Consider the following 25,679-nt stretch of genomic DNA (forward strand, 5'->3'; position numbering starts at 1 on the left):
GGAGCTCTTCAGGCATCAACTTGGATTTGCATTTAACTTTGCCCAGAAAACAAAGCTGTGCATTGTACCACTAAGAAGAAACCTTTTTCTATGCTGCATTTTGAGAGTTTCACTCATTTTTCTTCTCTTCTGGTTAATTTACCAAAACACTGGCCCTATCCTGCATAAAAACTTTATACTCTCTCTGCTGCCAAGATTTGCTTACAAGGGCACTCTAATAGTGTGATAAGAATCAGCAGATGCCACTGTTCGGCTGCTGGCTCCCTCCAAAACGCATCTTTCTTCAATGGGATTTACCAAGTAAAAGCATTCTGGCTGACGTTGGTAACCTGTAGGTCTGTACCCATACCTACAACAGCCAGAGGCAAACAGACAACGTAACAAAAGGGAGCACATCTTAAAAAGCCTTCATGTTTTGCTACACTTTGGTTCCACAGCAAACACTGTTTAATGCACAAGAGCCCTGCAAACACCCCAAAACATTCTCATTGCAAACATTTAATAATAATAATGCAAAACAAAACCCCCCAAAAAAACAGTAATACAAAGGAAAACAAAAGTTCTTTTTGCCTCTGGAGCCCAGACAGTTAAGCTTAGATAAAATTGCCTGAGACCTGTCACTGAATTTAAGGCTAATTTGAAGCCAAAAGAATGGGTTCAACAGTCTTAGCATACATCTTAACAGGGACACACTTTCATGGAGATGAGCTGATTCGTAAACGTAGTATAAAATCCAAGATACAATACTATAGGGTCTTTCGTGTTCATTCATACCCTGCCGAAACAGAGAAGTGTTTGGATAAGCAGCCTGAGGTGGAAAGTATGTCAGAATAACAATTCCAGCATCTTTGTACTGGGTTGCTTAGATGGAGGAGAGAGGGAAGCTGCAGCATTAAACTGGTTCAGTTTAATGCTGTCATCACTGATATGTTCAGGTTCCACGTTATCATCCATAACCAAAACCTCACTGAGTATCTAGGTTAGGCAAACCCTTTGATTAGCTCCCGGTGCCAAACACCTGAGTGAAAGGCACTGGCAAGCACAGCGAGAACAAACTCCTGTACGATCCTTTGTCCTACTCCGAAATATCTTAATAAGGGGACCCTACCTCACATTGCATTGAACACAGTGTGAGAAGCATGACATGGTTTACAAGTGCTAATCTCAGCCTCTCTTCAGCACTTCACAACCCTTGCAAATCAAGGCGCCTGGCTGCAGCTGCTACCTCTGACTTCCATGCTAGCAGAGCAGCTGGGAAAGACACCTCCTGCTCCAAGTTCTCTCCTAAAGCCCTAAGGAGAAAATCCCAAGTTTGAGCCTCTGAGGCATGGGTCCAACAGGCAATCTGTGAAAGCAGAACTGCTTGAGATGACTTTGTGGTGGAGCTCCCAGGGCCCAACATCAACCTGCCTGACCTGGCACAGCCTGTCCTCCTTCAGATGGCGTGTCTTGCTTCTCTATCTCCTCTAAGGCTGCGAGGGTGTTTGGGGATTTCTGTTGAACTGGAGGAAACCTCCACTAGGACAACATGCAGCAAATAACAAAGGTCGCTTTTTGGGGTTTGTAGCTGTTATTGATGCAGCCTTTCGAAGCCCAAATTTCATCTCCTCCCAAATACTGCCCCATGATTCAGCCATACCTAGAGTGTCCTGGCTGACAGAGGAGCCTCAAATAGTTTTACTGCCTCTCAGCACAGCACAGCACAGCCATTCCTGGCCCTAAGACAATGAGCCAGGCAGAAAAGGATGGATGCCAATCCCACTCGTCCAAGCTCTAGTAACTAAGCAACACATAAAGGAATAAACATCACATCTGTCCAACTGATTACATGGCACTTACACCAAAACTTCCCATGGAAACTAAAATTAAACTGAGTTTAATACTGCCGAGTGTTAAACTGAAATGGTTTTTCTTAACCATATCTACTCACCTTGAAGGGACATTTCTATACTTATAGGCAGGCATATAGAATCAAAGAATCATAGAATAGTTAGGGTTGGAAAGGACCTTAAGATCATCTAGTTCCAACCCCCCTGCCATGGGCAGGGACAGCTCCCACTAAACCATGCCACCCATATATAATACAAAGATGTGTTTATGAATACACACAGTATAAATTTCTAATTTTTAAATAATTTTATACACTAGTTTAATGTAAAACTTGGAAAAAGACAGATAATCTAAAACTGAACCTTTGCCATGTGCTTGGTCTTCCTAGAAGACACAATTTCCAATGCTTATTAAGCATAATTCATTCGTAACCCATGAGCATTCATTTACAGGATGGAATCACAGTAAGGCTATTTGGGACACTTTCAAAGCACCCACCACCACCATTTCAAGACAGCAATGACTTTCACATAAGTAAACAAGCTTGGGTAAGAAGTAGACAGATTTTGCAAGGTAAGGAAGAGAAAGGAGGGAATCAAACTGCTCCATTAATAAATGCCTCTTTCATCCCTCAGGTTAAAACTCATGGACCCCATCTAAGAAAAGGTAGTGGTGGTGTGAAGAAGGCCAGGAATAAAGGAGGAAGAAAGAGGAGCTTGCAGGAAGCATCCTGGTAACCCTCTTTTGCAGAGGGACAGGAATATCATCATCTTGTGCCACTGCTATTGTGGTACAGAGTGAGCAGGCAGGGTAGAGGGATGAGCTGGTTGCATCCCTGCTGCCCTAGTATGACCTGTTGAGGGCATCCCCACCTCCTGTCTTCCCCCCTCATCTGTCTTTGTCTATGAGACCAATTCAAGACTATTCACAATTGCAGCCCAAAGGAAAGGAAAAACAAAAAAAGCAATTATACTTGAAATTGAAGCTTGGAAAGGGGGGATGCCAATAGAAAACGTCGTCCATATACTTACTATTATTCTTGTCCTAGTAAATCTTAAATTTCGATATATGAGAGAAAGAAATGAAGCCTTTACTTCAAAGTAAAGTCAGAAAAATTGGATTGCATTAACCAGTGGAAGAAGGTTTGGCTTTCTGAGGTGAATATCATAGCATTGGTTTAGTGAGGTTGGAAATAAGAGGACTAGCATAGGAGGTCTTACAGAATCGATATTTTCAGCGTGGGGACCAGCTGTGAACAACAGTTGCATTTTCTCATCATTTTCTTCTAGAAGCTATGAAATTTTCCTTTCCCTCACAAGGGGGAATGATGTGAAGAGGAAGCAGACACAGTAGGCCCGGAAGAAAAATCTCTCAGCACACAAAAAAATGAGCAAATGAAGCCTTGAACGTTTCTATACACATGATATAAACTGTACTGCAAGGCTGTCTGGTTTTACATTTTAGGAAGGTCTCCTCAAGAGGATGCCCGATACCTGTTTGCCCTGAGAGTCCTGCAATAACTCCACACCGCCACGTTAGTTTACAGCTGTACGTGGTCTGATTTCAATCTCTCTTGAGTGTGAGCTCTACTGACCTTATTGAAGTCACAGAATCATAGAATAGCTAGGGTTGGAAACGACCTTAAGACCATCTAGTTCCAACCCGCATGCCATGGTAAGTGTTTCAGGACTGCAGTTGTCCTCGTTACTGTATGAAAATGAATTTCCTTAAGCTATAACTGATGATTCTGTCACAGAGATGGAGAATTGAGAAAGTTACTTCAGTGAAAGAAAAACAAATGCATGTAGCCATCTACAGTAGTTACTGCTCGAAGGAAATGTAACTGTCTTTTCAACCGCAAAGTGAATTTTGCCTCTGACTAATGTGTTTGAGATGAAAACGTGATCCTAATTACAGGTTAAATGATTCATTTTGATTTGAATTAATTTTAAATTAAAATAAAGAGCTGTTAGTAAATTAAAATTAGGGGCATTTTAGTATTCAGGGCCTGAAGGCCCCTATACATGGAGCAGTATCACCAGTTCCCAGCCATCAATACCAGCCAATGACCTGAGCCCATGCTGCCTGAGCAGATGACTTCCCAGGACTGTTACACCAAGCCTGACAGGGACCATTTTCCTGCACAAGATCAAAGCAGCAAAATGAGCCGCACTCCCCAGTCTTATAGGAGCTCTGCCTTTTGTGCTCTGAACAAAGGCGCTATGTTTCAAGGCAAGGCTCAAGCATCACAATGCACTGAGAGCAGATGTACGCATCCGTAACACTATAAACCTGTACAGCTCATGGATAGCCAAACATGTCCTCATAGTGTGCGCTAGCAAGATGGGTGACAGCAACCCTAGGACAACCCTCCTGTCCCTGTGCCCTGCATAGAGGACAGGGAAGAATGCCCCCCCCAATGTGGTCTGTGTTAGAGGGGCTTTGCAAACTACTCCCACTGTCACCCCTGGAAATGGCATGTCACTGAGCAGCAGTGGAGGTCCCTGCACTGGACCTGAAGCCACAGGATGACCTTTGGCTGTGCAGGCGTGCTGTGAAGTGAATGCTACTGACTGGCTCACCTCAATGCCCAATTGTACCATTGCAATGTTCCCAAGTCCCTTTTAGAAACATTTACATCATTCTCTTGTCTCACTATACATATTATGGCCATGATCTGGAGACAACAGCATAGTTCCAACAGCACTGTGTTTATCACCAGTAACAGAATTGCACTTTCGCCCACCCATACATATACGTGCACATGCAAAATGAGATGCAGCACAGCTGTCAGCTTGTGAAAATGGATGGCATAACAAGCAGCACAGATCAACCTTAGAAAACATTTAAAACCAGTTTATTCTATTTGGGCAAGTAATTTCTTTCCCTTCTTGCACTTGTTTATATCTTTGAGAAAAACAAAACAGTGAAAATCATGATTAGCTTTAAATGAAGATTTCTAAACTGTCCATATCACACAAATCACTATAGCTCAGCAGGAAACAACACTTTATAATGTAGGCTTCCTTCAAAATCCCTCAGAGCAGGGAAAACATCTTCAGTATCTCTCATTGTCCATTAGTATATGAAAAGCCACATAACCTATGGCATTACATATGTGCACATCCTCTCTGTCCTGGGCCCCTAGGTACTTTCTTGCATACCCACCCAGCCCAAATAGGCTTCTAAAAATTACAGCATATCTTTGATTCTTATTTGCAATGAACTTAAGGCACACTTTTTGTCACCAGATCTGAATAAACAGTAAGACCACTTAAAGGAGTAGATCTCAAAGCTAAGTACTACTCCTTACAGTAGGAATAGAGGTACAGGGATGTCACTGCTGCATTTTGACAACCCCCTGTACCTGCTAGGGAAGAGAAAAAAGAGGAGGAGGCAGGGGTAGATTTAATGCTCATCAGGAGGTGGGGATCCCCACTAAAAGCTACTGCTGCACAGGGAGAGCATGCTTTCTCTTTGCTGGGCCGTGGCACTGGTATGTACACTGTCTGTGCTCGGGGAAGGAAGGAAATAAGATTGAGAAAGACTCTAGTGAGGGCTGAGAGCTCTGGTGGGGATGGACCCTATTACCGCCAAGTAACGAATATCCCCAGAAGGAGTTAAGGACGTTGGCTTTCTCCCATTACCCATTAAGATTCTATTCTGTTTGTTGAGGAAATAACAATTATTCTTAGTATTGTTTCTATTCTTACATTTTCTTCCCTATAGTCTTCAGCACACATACATAATACCTGAAGCAATTACAAAACAAGCAGCGCTGTGACCAGCAGCAGGAGCAACCTAGCTGTTTTTGCTAAGCATTAGATGCAAATCAATGAAATCTCATTGTTTCTTCTTTGCACAAGGCATACTTTTTCCTCTGAAAATGCAATCATAGAACCAGAAGTTGCATTTTTAATATTAAAGTGAATTCCCACCACTCCTTTCGTTATTAGCTATGCAATAGTGCTGGAAAACGCAGCTGTTGATTACTGTAACTTATCTCTGAGGGGGAAAACTACTGCAGAAGGAAACATGCATTGTATACTTTTGCATCTGGAAAATACAGCAATTGCAGCCAAAGCCGCTGACACACTTGAAGAATTACTGCAGCTGCCCACTGCTAGAAGAAATCAACAATTAACAAAACCAATGCCATTTCTTTCCTATCTCTAGGCCTTCTCCAACAGTCAGGGGCAAATAATTGAGGGCTCAGGATAGGGTCTCTCTTCTCTCCACTCTTTCCAAGCCCTCCAGCCTTTTGCCAGCAGGATGGACCGTGTGGTATGTGTGGGGCAAGGCTTCAGTGCAACTTGACACTGAAATGCCTCTACAATAACACTCTTCAGAACGAGCACTTTTCATTTGTTACACCTGAAAGCTGCTGCTATCACAAAACCCATATTCAGAAGTATTTAATCTTCCTCACGAGTAAATTTCTGCTTTTTCGTCCCCACTCCATATTTTATAGTGATCTGTGACCTTAACATATTTTAATCAGATGCTTTGTAAATTGGCATTACTCCCAGCTCAAGTCATTCAGCAGAAACAATTCCTGTTCTTTGTTTAATAACTATTACTGGCAGACATATTAATTATATGTACATAAGAGATAGCTTTATCCTGAGGGAATAACACTGCACCTTTCAGCTGCAGTCTGCAATAGCTCCACGTTATGCCTTGCAGGCTTCTGTATCTCTCTTATGAAGTGCATTACAGCTGTGATTGCTACCAGCAATATTGTTGGAAGTGCAATGGCAAAGAAAGTAGGTCTAAACCACAGCATTACAGCAAAGGTGTGCTCACACTCGTGGGTACACAAATATCTCGTTTCAAAATGCATAAGGCATTGCAGCTTCTTTGCAGGCAGTTTTGAGGAAATCTTTCACTAATAGGAAAGCATTGAGAATTATTGTCTTGTTCCAGAATTAAAGCAAAATAAACAAATTTCAAGCTTAATTCCACCCATACTTAGTGATTCACTCAAGTATTTACACAGTGACTTTAATAAACCTATGTTTGTAAGCACTGTCTTCCACTTTCCCCAAGCAAGCTGTTTCCTGAAGCAAAGCCTGGACACACCGAGATATATTAAGCGATCATTTTGTCAAATTAAGTAATTCCATGTTCTTTTTTTTTTTTGCCTAAAACTTAATTTAATCCACGCAGAGATGAAAAATAACTTCCTAATTCAAGAAGCACTGAGAATAAATTCAACAAATACCAGGAAAAAACCTACCAGCATCAACTTGAAGAGGAAAAAAAAGTTGTACAAACAAGGAAGTTTTAAATGACCATTTGGCAAGGCTAAACAGTAAATAAAGAGGTATTTCCCCTCAAACTATAATTACGCTATGAATTCCTCAAAGGCAAACTAGATGTAGTATCCCGACAGCTTCAAACCATAACTGTTTTCTAACACCAGGCCAAGAATGCCACAAAGGGATAACCATGGTACCGCTTATGGTTCAGTCTTTCTTCAGCCTCCCCTCTCTATGTCAGAACGTCTAAAAACAACAACCAGTTGATGCCCCCCTTGCTATTAAGCAAACCAAACCAACCTGGTAGACATGGCAGCCCTGTTCCACAGGGCATGAGCTCTTCAGACATGTTACCTCAACAGCTCAATGGAAAAACCAAGTTAGTGCCTGGTAATCCTCCCAGGCTAGGTTAAACCAGTAAGTGAAAAACAACTTTCATAACCTGCAGATGTCTATATAATTTCCCTATGCCTGAACCAGGCCAGATCAACAGGTTAACAATATGAAAGGAAGTAAATAAAGAAGAACACGTGAAATGTCACATTACATCTCGCCCTGGTGCTAATTGTAGCACCAGACGAAAGCACAAGAGAAAGGCCAATAGCGGATGACCATGTGCCATCCCTTCTTATTTCACTCTCAGTTCTTACAACCTAGATATTATTCCAAAAACCTGAAACCCCGAAGTTTGCTATATCTGCTAATTTATTTTTTAACAAAGATAAATTGTGATAATCTTCCATTATATCACGTGTAGATTATCCAATTTTTTTTTTTTGCTAATTATTGGTCCCCAGGAATTCCTCTAACATTCCTCTCCAGTCTAGGTAGTCAATGTGAAGGAAAAAAAATACATCTTTCCTTCAGTTTAACTTCAGATTTGGTAGCTTTATAACCAAATCAATGTATCCTCAGTTTTTATTATGAGACAGGGAGACCAGCTGCTCCTGATGTGTCCTCACTAAGCATTCCTTACCTTACAAAGATCTATTATGAATTTATTTTGTCTGTGATGAACAAACACAAACTTTTCAATCAGCTTTTACAGGAATATCTCCTATGGATTAGATTGTACTCATCTTTGCTTCTGCAGTGTCATTTATCAGGTGGAAAACGCTCTTATTCTTTTCGTAACGCATCTGATGAAACCAATCGGTTTATATATTGGACTACATTTTATCTGTTTTGGTTTTTATTTCCAGCAATCCATTGACCAGGATTCCTTCTCTCAGTTGTCTGTGCCAATGCGCACACATCCCAAGCCAAACAGTTAATCCAGGCATACAAAAAGTCTACATTCTCTCTCTGGGAAGGAGGAAAGAGGATTTTGCATTTACTGAGGGTGAATGTTCTTTTGCAAATTTCCACCCTTGCTAACACATAAAGGAATGCGTTGCTGTCCCCATTTTGCAGGTGAAAGAAATTAATGGAGAACAGGCTCCAAATCCAATGCTCTTTCTTCCGGTGACACCTCCTAATCAAAATGCTGCCGGTGGGTTTTGTGATGTTACGAAGAGCTCAGCCCAGCTCCCCAGTGACATAGGTCCACTACTGCAATTAGCATGAATTAGTACTTTCGTGAGTCGTCTCAGCTGAGCTGTCGAATTAATTGGAAAAGAAATTTAACAAATGCCATTCCCCTTAGAGACACTCTTTTGGGTCAGGGTTGAGGCATATTGCTTGAGCAATGTGGGGGAAGCTCATGTTCCTTACGCCCTTGCTGAACCTGTTTCCTTGATAAAAAGAGAGGGATTTGCTTTCTGGAGTTGGTACCTGTCACAAGCAGCCAATGACATGAAAAGGACAATTTTTGTGCTGCTTTTGTGCTGGATACAGCACTGATACCACAGGGATGTTACACAAAGTCAAGGCCTTCTCTACCTCTTACCTTGTCCTACCAGCAAGTGGCTGCGGGTGCACAAGTGGTTGGGAGGGGACATAGCTGGGACAGCTGACCCCAACTGACCACCATAAAACATAACTATCACCATATAAAGCTTGGGGGGGGTGAATAAGGAAGCAGGGGACAACATTTGGAGTGATGGTGTTTGTCTGCCCAAGTCACCATTATACATGATGGAGCCTTCTTTCCTGCAGGTGGCTGAACACCCACCTGCTGACGGGAAGTGGGGAATTGATTCCTTGCTTGCTTTGTTCATGTGCATGGCTTTTGCTTTACCTGTTAAACTCTCTCAATCTCAACCCAGGAGTTTCCTCACTTTTACCCTTCAGATTCTCTGCCCCATCCCATTGGGAGTGAGTGGGGGGAGCGAGCGAGCAGCTGGGGTGGCTGAGCTGCCAGCTGGGGTTAAACCATGACAATTTTATAACACTGAAATATTAGAATTGGTGGTAATAAAAAAAAAGGAAAAACAGGTAAAAAAAAAATTGTCAGTTTTAAGCAGTCAGTTTAACAGCAGATGAAAAGCTAAACTCATGTGCCTATGCATCATCCCATGAGGGCTACTTTTAGTTTTGCTGCCAACCATTGACATATTGCTGCTTGAAGTCACTGATAGGTGGTGCTGGGAAAAGGAAGCTCTTAAGACGAGAAATGGTGCTGCAATGGCAAGTCTGGGATGTAATTTAGTGCATCAGAACACGGTCTTAATTTGTAACAGTGTACAAGAAACAGCCACTGCTTTGGTAGTGATGTTATAGCACTTGATGTGTACATCTACATAAGTGTTTTACTTCAGACCTGGAGAGCACTTTTAAAGCAATATCCTACTTCTCTTGCCATGATCTGGTTCACAATGTAAAATGCCTCCAGAGAACACAAAAAGGTACACTGGAAGATGCACTCCCTGCTATAGGAAGTCTACCAGACATGACTAGAGTAAGTAAAATGTGCTGAAATAGTTATAATATTGGCACAGGCTCCTTCATACCGACTGCCTAACGCTTCTGATCAGCTTGTATTTAGCCACACTACTTGCTGATGTAGACTTAACTCATGATTACCAGCCTTCAAATAGCTCAGTGCAGTAAGCATTGCTAAAATTGGTAGAAATTTCCATAAGAGCAAAGCCCCAGTAATGAAAAAAGAGGATGATTTTACTGTTGTAAAGCCATTAAACACAGAAATACAAATAAACAGACATAATTGCCTGTATTTTACCATGTTGGCTAGGATGTGGAACAGGCACAAAAAGAGGCTTCAGAGATTGATTAACAAAGGCTTTAACCAGAAGACCAAACCATTACACCTTCATCGTCATAACAACCACTCTTCCTCATGTGCCTTCTTTTTTTTCCGTGACTATATTTTCATCCTTCCAGTGGATAGCCTGAAAATTAAATAGTCACAGCCTCTGGGGACATCTGTGCACTGACAATCTTCTCAGAGCTGAAAGGAAAAGCCCAAGGCTTTTGCAAAACTATCTAACCACTCAAGTGCAGTATTTATCCACTGTACGCTTGGGCTTTTATCTGGACTTCCTTGGTATTTTGCCTTTTTAAAAGAGAAGTCTTAACTACTTAACAGGCATTTTCTATGCATGTATTAAAAATGTCCAGCTTTTCGGGGTAAGCAATTATCTGCTAAACAAAAACCCAATTAAACGTAGATTAAAAAAGAACCACAGTTCAGCATTTTTAGTCATAGCCTGATACCTATGTGAATTCAAAGGGGGTAGAATCTCAGCTGTTTAGAAAACAAAGAATATGATGTACTACATTTTACAGGGTATTTGCTCCAGAATTAAATCTCTTCTTGTAGTGGGGAAGGTTTACAAACAGCAACAAGGACTCAAAATTCTCCAAGAGGATTCACTTTGCATGCAGAAAATTCCTCAGAAGGGAGAGGAAACTAAGTCTCCAGTGCTGAATTCTGTATATATTTTCCTCTAACAAATGATACTGTGTGCAAGCACCAAATGCATGAAATGCCACGTGTTCAATTAATAGGGTTTAATTCCACTGAAGCTCAACACTAGCAGTAAGTTAGCGCCCCTGCACTTTATGGGGTAGAGAACTGAAAAACAGCATTAAAATCTATTTCATGACCTTGCACTGTTTTATACGAAAGGTTTTGCTGTACAGACATCATACCCACTTTCTGGCTGAAGGAAAAATATTGCAAACACAAAGAACTGATTTTTAACAGTTGGACTGGATGATCTTAAAGCTCCTTTCCAACCCAAACAATTCCTGATTTTTCTCTTTCTTGCTTTAACAATTCAAAACCAGAAAACAAGGAGGCTGAAAGGACAATACAAACCCCTCAAAAGTTGACAGCATTTAGGCAAATCTATCATGAGATATGACATCCTGCTCATCCTGCTTCTATCGGTACCAACTGATGCAGAAGAAGGGTTGTGGCGGGGTTTTTGGTTACTAGGAATATTCCCACCTACTCCCACTAGAATCCTTTTGACTTGACTATGAGTTTTGAGACACACACTCCGCAGCTGAGCTGAAGTAATTTTTCTGCTTCATCTTGGAAACAGGGAAGTCCAGTTGCAACTGGTTACTTTGCTTAGCAAAACTCTCATCAGAGATCTAAAAGACCTCTTTTATTTCTTATGACCAATTCGGGTCATAAAACCTGACTGTACATTTGATAATGAAGTAAATGATGTGGTAGGATATTGAACCAAAATTGAATCTTGCTGGGTCAGGGCAGTCCATTGCTGTCTCGATTATAAGTGCTATACCATCATGGTGACGTATATAAAACACAGGAAATTGTTACACATTAATAGAAGAGTCGTTTAATCAGCCCTCTAAGAATATCCAATATACTCAAGCACAGACATATTTTGATCTAGTTGTAACTGTAATGAAAAACCTATATTTTATAATTTAATAAAGCTTTTTAAATCTTATATCGTGTGCAAAACTTAAAGCACGTTACAGCAATAAAGCATAGAGCAAAACTCAAGACAATAAAAAAAGTTTCCTTCTCTCTTGGCTGAGTCCCGTAGTCAGCATTTCTATGTATTTATTTTAAAGGACAAAAAACATTTGGAAGAAAGCATTCTGCACACTCTAAACTTAACAGCCAAAGAAAATAGCACAAAACACAAAATAGCACATAAAACTGAACAATATCAATTTTGTTGTGCTCAAGAAACTGGGCACAAAATACTTGCTTGTTTTGTTCCTAACTGAAAAGTTAAATCAGTTCAGGTAACTGAAGAACATTGTTCTCAGATTGCTTTGGGAAAGCTATAAGAAAAGCATACCAAAGTCCCCTATTCTTTTTTTCTTCCATCATCCTGTCTGTCATACACTAAGAAACAATTTCCCTGACCCGATTGTCATACAGGGCCTTACAGAGCTTCAAGTGAAAGAAGGCGCAGCTTGCAAAGGCACAAAGGATTATCCTATTGCACGTAAACAGAGTAGCTAATTTCCCTAATAGAAACAATAAAGTAAGAAGAGTCTGTTCTTGAAATAAAGTTATAATAGAAATAATTTCCCTCTTATTAATATGACTTTGGTTGGGACAATTGGTTTCCAGCATACACAGCACTGTGATCTTTTTGTCACTAAATACTACATTTGAAAAGACTCCCAACAGAACACGCAGCAGTAGACATCATTGGGCATTGGACAAGAAACTCTTCTTCCAGACCCCAATTCTTAAATCAGAATGATACTGCGGTAGATAAAATAAAGGTAATACCATCGCCTTGCTTTGCAGAAAAGATCCTGAAGTCACCACACAAAAATGACCTTAAAATTATCTTTTTTCTTGTGACAAACAAGATTTAAAAACCCAGAGAAAAATGAGATGCTAAGAATCCCTGCTCTCCTCCCAAGCTGACAGAGAGGAGAATGGGAAACAGGTTCCTCCCTGCCTCACAAGCGGTTACATGTCTCACATCCCTTACTAACCACATGCATTTCTGAGAACCTAGGACCGAGAGATCAAAACCTACACCTGAAGTAAAGGCTTTTTAGATTAGTTAGATCATAGACAAATCTCCTGGCCACAGCTGGAGCTCCCAGCCCCATGATGGGATGTGTGTGCGCTGGAGGTGGAAGCCAGCTCCTGAGGCAACCGGCTGCTTTGGTGTAGCTTGTCCAAACCCTGCACAAGGATTGGGCTTGGAACAACATTTGACTACAAGGGGGGGGTTACTTAAACAGTGTCTTTGTGCTAAGACATGGTTCAGCAGATCGCAAATTCTCTCTTCACCACCAAAACCATGGAATAAGTGCATATGTCAGTTTAAGCATCCCATATGCAGTTTTTCTCCTATATAAGTGGCTCTGTTCTTCAGACAGCTGAATCCAGTTAGTTAAAGTACAATAGAAACCTCTTAACAATAAATGCAGAAACATCCATAAACATGCTCTGTGGCCAATATAAACCTCAGTGCCCATGTAAGTCAGTAAAGCTTTTACATTTGTTTTCTTGCTCCTCTCCCTGCTGCCTGCACTGTATGTCGGATTAGAATACAAGCGATTACAATAGGCAAGTACAACTGTATTGTGAAGGTACTGTCAAAATACATTATTGAAATGCCATATTATGGCATAACTAATCCAAAATGATCTTCCACTAACATGAATGTCGCTAATAGTGTGGTCTAGCTCTACTAACATCATGAAGTAATACAGAGACAGCTTTCCACAGTTATAAACTTGGCACTGCAGATCCAGCATTGAACCACAGCAGCCTATTACGCACCCACATCCCCACCTGGCACCAAGAAAAAGGCACATACAGCCCTTTGTTTTAGCTTGTTCCCACCTTATAAATTGTGCAGTGAATCTCCTTTGAAGTGCCTCCAGTACTGACAAAATGCCCTTGTCTGAACAATGCATGGCCAACAATGTAAGGGCAGTACCACCACAATTTTCTTCATTGCTCTGTGCCACTCGGGACAGGGATTATGAGCATCTGTGTTCAGGTCCAGCTACAAACAGGGACACTGATTTTACTGACTGGGAAGCCAGTCACTTTCAGATACAACTGTAGTTCACTTTCTAACCTCTCCCTAACAAGGAAAACTTTGCTTCTACATTAGGACTCACTATTAAGGAATGCTTTGCTCTTCTCCCACTTCTTCTTTTGGTTACAGTGAACACTGGGTTAAATATCTGTACAGCAAATACTTGAAACAGGCTAGCAGCAACTAGCCTAGTTATTCTTGATGAATAATGTAACTTAAGAGCTGTAATACTTACAGCTGCTTTAAGAGCTGCCAACAGTCCCAGTTTGGAAAAGAGTGATGCAATGCTTGTAAATTGGTCTTAAATCATATTCATTCCCCTCTGCTACCCTGCAAGCAGTTGGAAATGTTACTGCCCTGCCTGCTCAGTGGCACCCTCCTTTTGATTTGCCTTTAGGAACAGTTCTGACTCCTACCCTCGACTCTTCAGAAGTTACTTGGAGAAAGATACTACAGTGATCAATTCGGGTATGAGACTTTCAGCCAGTTTAATAAGTGGCCACTTCCAAAGCAGAAGCAAAGATTATACCTAATGCATCATCGTAGGGAAGAAGGAATAGCACTTCCAGAGCTGATCTTCTAAGTAACAGAAGGACATGTGGAGCACTTTCTGCACACCCTACAGTTCTTTAAATCTGCAGGGATGGAGGAGAAAGGGGGAGAAATAATCATTATCTAAAATTCACCAAAAGAGACATCCAGCTGCCTGGTAGCCAGGGGCAGAAATCCTAGCCTTCAGGCTTGAGGGATGATATGTACCCATCACTCTTTGCATATCCCCACTACTGACAGCTCTGAAATGAAAGCCAGTTTTGCAGACACATGACTACTTAGAGGAACTGCTGTTACCAATTCTTTCTACCCTCTTATATCAGTTGCTAATATCACATTACAAAAATCCTAATTTGCATTTAATACTGAAAATCCCTCTCTTCTCCATCTTTTACAGCTGCGACACAACAAAAGTCAGAAAAGGAGTTAGGGCTCATCTGGTAGCAAAGGAAAGTGTTCTATGAAAAGCATCTTTCTCCTAAAACTCCTGGGTTACAACAGGCTTACCTCACAAGGTTAAGGCAAGTGATTCCAGCCTCTGCAATAGCGTTACAGACTTCCAAAGTGGTGAGGGAAGGAAAATGAAACTCTCAGGCACCAGGAATGCTTATCCATGGCAGTTGCACTGTGTATGGCTATTGTTCAACTATTTTAAGAAAGCTGGAACAGTTGCTATCATCAAGCAAAACCAGCCTATTTCCCCCTTGCATCTGAAACATGTAGGAAAGGATACAGTGGAACTACTTGACTGCTTCAGGTTTTCTGATATAGGGAACTTTCTCGGAGAAAAGGTTTAAAAAAGCAACCTGTGGCCCTTTCTAGGGCTGCTTTATGATTAGGTAATTTCTGTCCCAGGAAAGCATTGTAAGCCAAACCAATCTCAAAATGAATCCTGCAAGCAAACGTCGAGTTTTCTACTGGACCATAAACAGGAAAGGAAATATTTAAGGACATAAAGAAAACACTCATAAAACAACAATAGGAGGAAAGACTTAAGTATTTTTAATAAGCATTTACCCATCTAATTTCCATTATTATCAAATAAGCTATCTCAACTCTTACTCGCACTAAGATAGCGCAGTGCAAGTAAAACGTAGAAGCTGTGTGCAGTATCTAAATAGCATCCATCAGTAGTATTCATCCTGATACACAGGAAAAAGTTAGCATGATATTTTCTTAGCCAAATCTTCTATGAATTCCAGATTGCTAAAATAACCCAGCTTTATAAGAGCTCTTGAAACAGCTCCAACTTAAGCAAGAGGAGAGCTGGCCTGGGTGAGCAGTTAGGAATCCATGTGATTATTCAGTCTTCATGTCCACTAAATTTAACATTGGCTCTTTGGGGATGGACTCCCAGAGATAAGACAAGAGAAAGTCAGTTAGGCCCTGCCAAGTTCAGTGGTGAGAAACTTGGAGTGACAACTTGGTTATCTAATTGTTAGCAGCAGGCAGCAGCAGCTCTAAGTAGTAAATTAATGTGTTCAGGGGTTATGCAAAACAAGAATAATTTACAACAAATTAATATCAGGAGCATATTTAATCAGCTATGATCTGAAAATCCTGAATTCCCATTAAAATAAAGTGGGATTGCATTTGCTTCTACCTAGCCTGATTTTGCCTGCACGAATGTTGGGCAGAGAAAACGGATTAGCAGGGGCTTGGCTTTGTCTATAGACTTTAGCTCTCTAATTATATACTCAAGACTGGGAAAATGAGTACACGAAATAACAGAAAGGTTATTAAAAGTTATACAGGCCAGTATTTTGCCCGTGCATGGAAAACAGGGTCCATGTCTGAGTCCAAGCGAACTCAAATGACTGATCAGCTACTGAAGCAGTGACTTAGTTCAGAGGCAGATAAAGAGATCAGAAAACAAAAGGAAGAAGTGTGTGTGAGGGTAAACACCACCCTCTCCTCTGGAAAACATAAAAGGTTGTTTCTAGGGGTGACACCAGTTAAAGGGAACGTGATCAGATTATAAATGATAAATAACCACTCAGCATGGGAAAACCAGGTAAGGTTGATTTTGCCTCTGGGGAGATACTGAAAGCCCTCTCAAGATCCCTGCCTGCCCATGCTGATGGCCCTGAGGTAAGGTCCTTCCTTACTCTTTCTCACCCCAAGACAGGGCCAAGAAGTTCCCGGATAAGCCTTTAAAACACATGAGAAGGAAGTACTTGTGAATACATATTGTGAATATATATTCACAGGTGAAAAAACAGACTACAAAAAGCAAGCATCTAGGACTGATGAGTATCAGAAAGAGGACACTGGACTAGAAAACCACTTGTCTCCATCCATTCTGCATGGTAGTCCCTAGATTTCAGAGAATGATGCCAGTAAAACTGGCTAAGGTATGCTCTTCTCTTTCAGCAATTGCTATAGATGCTCCTATGTATCAATAGTTTTCTTAGCTATACCTTCATACTCTAATGTGAAGCTTTGCATTTTTATACCCAGCAATAAAGAAATCAAGACCACTACTCCTCTGCAGCAGCTGAAATATATTCGTAATGGATACATAAGAAGAAGTACTTGTAAAAAAACAAAAACCAACCAACCAAAAAACCAACCACCCAACATTTGTGTGTGTGTGTGTTTGTTGGTTTGGGTTTTTTTTGGCTTGGGTTATATTTAGGGGTACGCAACAGGGTTCAAACATAACTGACTAGAGGTTATCACAAGGAATAAATAAGGAAACATGACTCACAAGAGGTTATCACGAGCAACAGTAACTGCATTTATGTATGTTCTTCACCCGGTGTAAATATAAGACTGTAAAATGCACTTGTAAAGCTTCCCTCATTCTTTACCATGGGCAGAACCTTGTCCTTCTTCCACACCACAACTTATTTGGCTGCAGCAACTTGCGTGCATATCTAAGCTCTAACAGAAAACCTGCAAACTATATTAAACCATTGCAAGAGGTTTCAGCTGATCCAAAGTAATTCAACCATGTGTCTGTGCTCTGTGTCCGAGCATTTAACACAATTTTATTTGGTTTCCTAAGGCTAATCACATTTCAGGTAACTGCTAGAGAAAGACGGACCACCTAAATGCGTGTATTAACCTATTTTAGTTCCATGACTGTAAATCTCTCTGCACAGCTTTTGCTTAACAGTCATTTATATCAGCTTATCTTAAATAGCCTCTTAATCAATTTCAGTTAAAAGAAAATTAGCCTGAAATTAAGCCAGGATCTATACAAGAGTAGCGCTAGCTTAGGTAAATCAATTTCAAACAACCTCACCTACAGTTACACAGCGTACTGATGTGCTAAACGAGGATATAAGAACTAATTCCAAGCCAGAGTTTCTTATATCAGAATAACGTCCACACACGTGTGTTTGCAATTACCTAATTAAGCTGTCCTCACTAATCAGGACATCAGCCTATCTGGTGGAAAACCTGGACAGGAGCCAACAGGATTTCTTCAGCAAGAGATCAGAAATCCATGCTAAAATACTACTGCAAAATGACCGATTCTGGCACTTCCAAAATTTCTGTGGGAAAATCCCAACTCACACTGGGAAGAGGCCAAAACCATGCAAATTCTACAGTAGCTGTTCAATTATTTATTTCCCTAATTTTAGGACAGAACTGCTCAGTCTCACCTTGTCCTATTTGTCCATTCTCATTGCCTTTCCATAATAGTATCCCAGGGCTTCTCTATTTTTTTCCCACTTTGCTTTCTTTACTTAGCTGAGCATTTTCTGCACCTTCTTCCTCAGCTCAAAGCCACACATTATAGCTCCTGTGACAGCTCTCATACATTTGGTCTGTCCCAGCTGGTCACCCTAGTGCACAAAATAAACCACACCAAAACATCACAGTTATGTTCTCATCATATTCTCTTTTACCTGTGCAATTAGAGTATAAGAATGACTTTCTGTGATTTCTTAAAGGCTTATAGATACAGCAGAATATTTCCCTCATTTTCCAAAGAATGATTTTTAATTTTCCTTAGACGTGATGGATAGAAAGGATTTATAGGGCAACTGGGAAATCAGACATTCATCTTCACAGTTGCCTCTAAAGTGCAGGTCACCCATCCAGCATTCTTCTTTTAAAGCTGGTTTACTTTGTGCTTTATGTCCTTTAACATGAAGTTTGGTGAATGCAGCTGTTGCTAGGGTAATTCCAATTTGGGCAATGACTGATTTTTGTTAGCTTGATCTATAATTATTCAAATGGCTCTTGTTCTTTTATATTTGCCTAGAAAAATAGCTATATATTTGTATGCATACATCTATATTCTACATAGACGTTCTGCACGTATTTATGCATATATATGGATAAAAATGTAAGCACTAATAAATAAATGCAGTGCTATTAGTTGCGGGACTTTATTAGGTAGAATAATGTATATATTCCATTATTTACTGTTTCATATTCCCAAACGTACAATATTAGAAACTTAACTATTTTTTTGTGTTATTATGTTGATTTCCTTTAGCTGTCTTCTGTTTAATTAAGCTAAACATAGTTGTTTGAATATCTGAGATAAAAGCGTTGCCGGACATTACTAAGAACAACCTGTGCTACTGGTTCTCCTCCACATAAAGCTGAGTCAAGCAGCATACTACCAAACCTATTTCTATTTCAGAATAATCCTTTGCTGAAGTTCAAGATTTCTGTTATCATACACTCATAGAAATGGCCTGCTGGGTTCCAGCCTATTCTATCTCTTTGGAAAGATTCATTCACTATACAACTCCAAGACCTACAACTCCTCTTCCTACAGCTCCTGAGGCTGCAGGCTGTTGCTTCACATGACTGTAGCCAGGCACAAGCAATGTGAAGTCCCTTTGTTATCCCACCCACTAATTTTCTGCCGCTGAGATTAAGCCCTAGCACAGAAGAAAGGTAGTTACAGCATTCTCTGGTTTATTTTACTGATGAGCTTTAGTATTCATAACGAATGAGAGAAGAAAAAGAAAAAAAGAGAGCTAGAAAGAGAAAGATGATCAGTTATAATAGGCTGATGAAGTTTTATTCGAGTAGAAAGGATTTGATGTACGTGAGCCATCAAATAAAAGAGAAGAGTCTTTGGAAGAGCACTGCCAAAACACAGTGTAAGAACCTACATGGAAAATACTTCCAGAGATAACGGGGTAAAGCTGGCAGAACAAACACATGTATTGACTAATGCAAAAATAAATACAGCCACATTCAGAGACATACTGGAATGTCATCAAGGCAGAGTATCTGAATTCTCCAAAGACTACTATGCAGCTCCAAGGATATTACCCATCCCCATAAAACGTCCTGGGCTAATGCTATTGCAGATGTGGCAAATGCAGTTGACAAAACTAGATAAATGGATTTAAAACTTCATTCAGTCCATATGGGGCATTTCAGAGAAATCAAGATTGCACAGAGAAGACAAACTAACCAAAACCAGACAGTACTAAACTAGGGCCATAAATAGCTGTGCAATGGGATACTTCCGCAGAATAAAAGCCAAATCAAGGTTGGTATGTAGAATGATGTGTTGCTCCAAGATCATACTTTTGAACTTCATGCAATAGCACGAGTGAAGCTGCCACTGGAGCATCTTACATTCTCATTGAAACATCAAAAAAATACTATTGCACTAGTGAGAGAACAGTGAAATTTCTGCTTTGGAGCTGAAGAAAGAGTAACATTCCAAAGCACATGCCATCTTTCATCCAATACGCTGGGAGGATTTGGTTCACTTACCAGGTACCTGGTGGTGAATTGCATGTGTACAGTGCTTACACTACAGATGCCCACCAACAGAACATAAAAACATCCAGAATGCCAGGAAACAGAATGCTGTATTTCTTTAGAAAGCCTGATTTTTGTAAAAGTGGTTACAGCAACTAATCAGAGGAAAAGAAAAAACTGCCAAAATTTAACATTATTTGTAAAAGCCTAGGAAATATTCATAAAAAGTGAGGCAAGTGCAAGAGAAAAATGCCTGGAGTCAAGAAACTAAAGCTAACGTCTTAAAAGATGAAAAGGAAACTACTGAAAGCAAATAGTGTAATCATTTGGCAAAGGAGATTCTGAGATCACCTTTTCAAATAGAGGTTTCAAGGTTGGATGTGACAAAGAACTACTGTGGAAAACTAGCAATACTATCACGTAATAACCCACAGGTAAGTACAAAATGGCTTCAGAAGCTCTTTTTTTGGCCTTAATATCTTTGACTCTTACTTTCAACCTTTACAAGCAAAGCAGCAAAATGACCTTGCTCCCTGTCAGCCATTAGACAAGCAAGTGTGAGCGCCGAACACTGAAACTTGGTTACGACTCACATCTTGAGAGCACGTGTTCCGGGACCTTGAGGTCTCCTTTTGCAAAGTACAATTTAAATGACTCGAACAGCTTTGCTCTCACCAGCTAAAACTCAAGTGTCTTGGCAAAGTGGCTGAGAAACGTTGTTGTTGCACTTCCCTGCTCTAATCCTAACATAAGCTACTGTTGTTAAGCCTTTGCTTTCCTAACAGCTAAATTCATAATTATTTCAAATACTCATGGCAGATGCTGAACTGGTGCTATTCATGCATGCACAGAGAGATGAGGGGCCCTCCTTTTGCTCAAGTGATGCAAATGCATTGAAAATTAGTATCTTTCAATTGCACCCTTTCATTCTAATATTCTTATGAATAAGATACTTCAGACTCTTGCCAAAATAACCAAAAAAATCCCCAAAACCAAAACATCACCAAAACCCCCCAATGACAACGAAAACCAAACGAAAGGATTTAACTGTAAAAAATAAGAAAGATTTTAAAGGTAGATTTCTGTCTGAACAAAGCATCACCTACAGGCCACTATTCATCTCTTCAGAGGACAGCAAGATCCTTCAAAGTCTTAATTACCAATATCAAATTAGACCGAAACAAGAGCAAAAATAAAGTTACAGGAACAAACCAGATACATGCTGTGATAGACCCATGTGAATTACACCAGAAATATTTGGGTTATCTGGCTCTGGAAAAACAGAAGAAACTGTCTCCCTTTCACTGATTAGTTAGTGCATGTGTACTTGGCAATCCTAAAGAAAGATATAGAGGTAGCAGCACAAGCAGCCCCATATCCTTCATTTAGGGTCATATCACAAATAATTCACACTGTTCAAATTCAATTTCCTCACTTTAAATAACCATTCGCAGTAATGACAGAGAAAAATAATTTCCTTTTTGAGGCAATAATTCCTTATTACATTGCTACTGTACTTCAGGAAGAGGCTGCTATATTGCAACTACTAAAATAGGACGACTTTTGAACCAGTAACACATAAGCAGGTGGGATGTAATTCACACAAACAGGAGAGGAAAAGCAGCAGCAGAAAGCAAACAGGAGATAAAAACTCAACCATACCCAAGGGAGAGGCTTCAGCAAAAGAAGAAATGCTATTCAAAAGCTGAAGATACAATTCACATTTTCAGACTCAAGCATCCAATAAAGCCATTTTCCACTGCCCCATGACAACTTAGAGCTTATTTTCTCAGAAATTATGCAGTGCCTTGTTTGTAGTACTAAAAAAAATTAGGAAGTTTTCCAGAAAAACGGAGAAATCTTACCTTTTAGACATGGGAAAAGGAACCTCTTACTGTACTTACACTGAAGTTATACTAAACGTTCAGAAACACACGGTCTGGTAGCTTACTTTCTGCCTCTATAAAGAGAAAGTCAGGCAAACATTCTACCATGGGAAGATTATTTGATATTTATGAAGAGTACAGCAGGGACCTGCTGGCAATTCACATAAACAGTCATTTTGACACTTTAACACTCTATATTAATGTCTGTCTTCAATTAGGTGGTTTTCTCCCGCGAGTAGGTAGCATCCTCTTGAGACTGCTGTTTCACTGTCTGCATGGCCTTTGGACTGATGCAGCCACTATTTGATGAATATCTGGACAAAAATACTCTTTAGACATTTCTTGTTTCCTATGTCACCTTTCCAAAGGTGACATTCCCTTTTCCTCGGGAATGCTCAGCACACCATTCTCAGTTTCACCCTCCCATGCTGAGCATTAGTTTGGTCAAAAGGCTTCACAGGTATGGTGCTTTGACTTTCAAAAAGCTGTGGCAACTGAATGCTTAAATGAAACAGGCAGAACATTTTGATGGGAGTAACTAACCTGCATGGAACGGTAACAAGCTGCTGCTTTTTACCATGCAGCCTATGCAAAAACACAGCGTAGATGATCAGCAAGACAGAAATGTAGTTCACCTCACCATGTGTCATGTAACCATTTAATTTCAAATATTAATTATATGAAAAAACACCAAACAAAGAAAGAAAACCCCAAAGAAAAACTCTTCATCTTACAAAGCTGCTGCTGAATACTCAGAACAGGAGCACTGCAAGACTTGTCCCTTCCAAATTGGCTTAGCTGGATCTTGTGTACAGTTTAGGGTTCAAATATCCCTTTCTATACAATAGCCCGAAACAGCAAATATCACAGATAAAGTGTTATATTCAGATGGTCACAAACACGTATCTGCAGACTCAGATAGCTGTAATGAAGAGGGTCAGTTAAAAACCGGAGGGTCAGTTACTGCCTTCTCAGTTCCCAGCTCAACATACAGTGGAGAAATGTCTCATGCTAAAAGCTCTTGCTTTTTTAAGAGGCAGAAATTCCAGCCTTAGGCTTTCTCCTTAATTGCATCAGATGGTATGAAAAACGTAAGGGCTGAAATTACATGTGGAAGTAGCTCTTTTTATGGGCTTTCTTTTGGCAAATAACACTGCTTTGAGTTCTGACCGGTGCTATAGGATAACCAGAGTAATTAAAATAGGAGGGAAAAAAAAAGGAGGAAATTTCACAAGGCTTTCCTTCATATAGCTCATTAACTCAAGCATTGGCAGGTGCCAGTATTAATTCTTCAGTTCCTTCTCTTTTATTTAGTTTCAGAAATAGGCCTGACTAAACAAAGTTGAAAAGAAGCGATGGTGCAGGCTGCAAAGGCTTTATAATTACACTAGAGGGAAACAGATGAGAAAATGCTGACTACATATTACAGCATCTGAGATCATACTACACCAAAAAGCTGTCCAGCCTTCCAGCCTATTGTGTACAATAATGAGAGAAAGCTAGCAAAGTCTATAACAGAAGTGTTACTGCTGAGTGAGAAGAGCACTGATTTATTTCAATGTACCTCAACTAAAAATGCTCATCAGAGGTTTACAGAGCAGGGGAACCTCAAGTGACAGCAAGCCTCTGCATCCACCCAGGGACCAAAATGATAGAAAAAATAAAATAAACCTAAAAATCAATCAAATCAGGTGCCTGTGGCTCAGCTGGGATGTCAGCACATTTGTTAACATTTCCCTGCCAGCCACCTCCAGTTTACCTCCACTGACTGGGCACTGAAACGGCGATAGGGCAGACTGTAAACCTGCTCAAAAATACATCACACCTCTCGCAGAACAACAAGAAGATCATCAGAAGGAGAGATGCTTTCATATATCACGCCAGTTGGGCACCCGTGCCACATAAATCAGCCCAAACTTTCAGCCACGCACAACAAAGTTTCTTTCTTTTTCTGTCAGTAAGCGACAAGAGTTATAAAGCGTGGAAAACGATCCTTGCATGTAATCTCATGCAACATTGCTCTTCAAGGTCCTCAGTGGCTTAATAATAGCTCTTCAGCCTAAGTACCTAAATTGCTTAAAAGGTTATCTGTGATGTGCAATCTTGTACTTATCTCATTATTCAAATATTCTGTAAAACAAATCTCTTCGCTCCTCCCCTTTCTTCTAGGCTTGAGCTTTTGTTCAGGACTAGAGGTGCATTTATTAACTTCCCTCAAGCATCTCTGCATACGCATCAAGCTGCTCAACATAATTAGGTTCTCTGGGTTTAGAGCATTAGGTTTTTTCTCCAAGCCAGGCATCCCCCGCACGCCTCGGGGATGCTAAAGGAAGAAGTTTCTTGCATCATTTGGAAGTTTGCAAATGCACTCTCCTTTGGGAAAGGTGAGGATTTGTCTCCTCAGAGCTACGTGCTAATAACTGAACATTAGAGATAAACTGCTAAAGGTATCTATGCATATCATGGGAGCGAAGGCTTTGATTTGCTCACTGTGCCAAATATTTTGCCTCCCAAATAACTCACACCAAAATCAACACCAACAAAAGGAGTCCATCGTCAGCACTGACCCAAGTCTGAGTCTCTGACCATGCCACAGGGTTTCACCCATTTCACTACCTTTGAAATAAGGCCTTCAGAGGCCTCCAAGACAATGGGTCCTGTTGGAAGAGGGCTTTGCTTTTTCCTGATATTGAAGGAGTTTATCTGTGGGAAAACCCCTTCTTTTGCTTAAGGTGCTTGTTAAGCCATTAACTTTTACAAGAAATAGTTTGATTTAACTCTACTAACCTTTATACACTGAATTACATTCACCTACATGGTCAGAGGCTACAAACTGGATATTCTCATGGGTGATGCAAAATGGATATATTCCTTTTGCTTATCACTTTGCACAGTTACAGGAATGCGCAGCATCCCAGCTCACAGAAAATCAGCCAGGCTTCCAGAAATTTAGCTTCCAAAGCAAAAACTTGTGCTGGCAGACTACATCCTACCTCACATTTTACTCCTTAAAAAGCAAAAGCATTACAAAATTCCTGTGGCCAGAAGTTGAACTTTGAGGCACGACGTTATCCTTTTATACAAAATAAACTTTATCAAACCCATTCGATCATACAAGCATACCCAGAAATGCTGAAATATATTTCACAAAATTGACACATAAAGTGTTGCAAATTATACTCGGGTGCAGAGAAGAACCCTACAGCACCACCACCACCCTAAGAAAACATGACTTCAAACATTACAGGACCAGTTCATTCAAATCTAGAATTCAGATTTGCTTGGGGATAATGCAGAGCCTTATATAAAATAAAGCCTTGCATATAAAATGCTTTTTGTGCATAAATGTGTTATTTCCCTGACACACTGGGCAGCCCAAGCAGGCAAGACATTTCTGAGAAGGTAATTCTGTGCGTGCAGGGGGAAGCTCCTAATCTCTGCAAGACAAAGCTTAAGGTAAAGCTGAACAAACTAACCTCTCCCCTCAAGACCAAACAAAAGGTATAGCTAAGAGAAAAGTGAGGTTAAACACATCGCTTTACTCAGAGCTG

General features: G+C 40.4%; 1 protein-coding gene across 2 annotated transcripts in view; it reads right to left on the reverse strand.

Annotated features, from left to right (window-relative positions):
• The window catches only part of EPHA3 (EPH receptor A3), a 216,677-nt gene that overhangs the window by 71,258 nt on the left and 119,740 nt on the right, over positions 1-25,679 (reverse strand). The gene's annotated exons all lie outside the window — the stretch shown is intronic.

Source organism: Pezoporus wallicus, unplaced genomic scaffold (assembly GCF_028554395.1).
Source record: "Pezoporus wallicus isolate ANWC-B61680 ecotype Strahan unplaced genomic scaffold, APGP_CSIRO_Pwel_v1 contig_6814, whole genome shotgun sequence".
NCBI lineage: Eukaryota > Metazoa > Chordata > Aves > Psittaciformes > Psittacidae > Pezoporus > Pezoporus wallicus.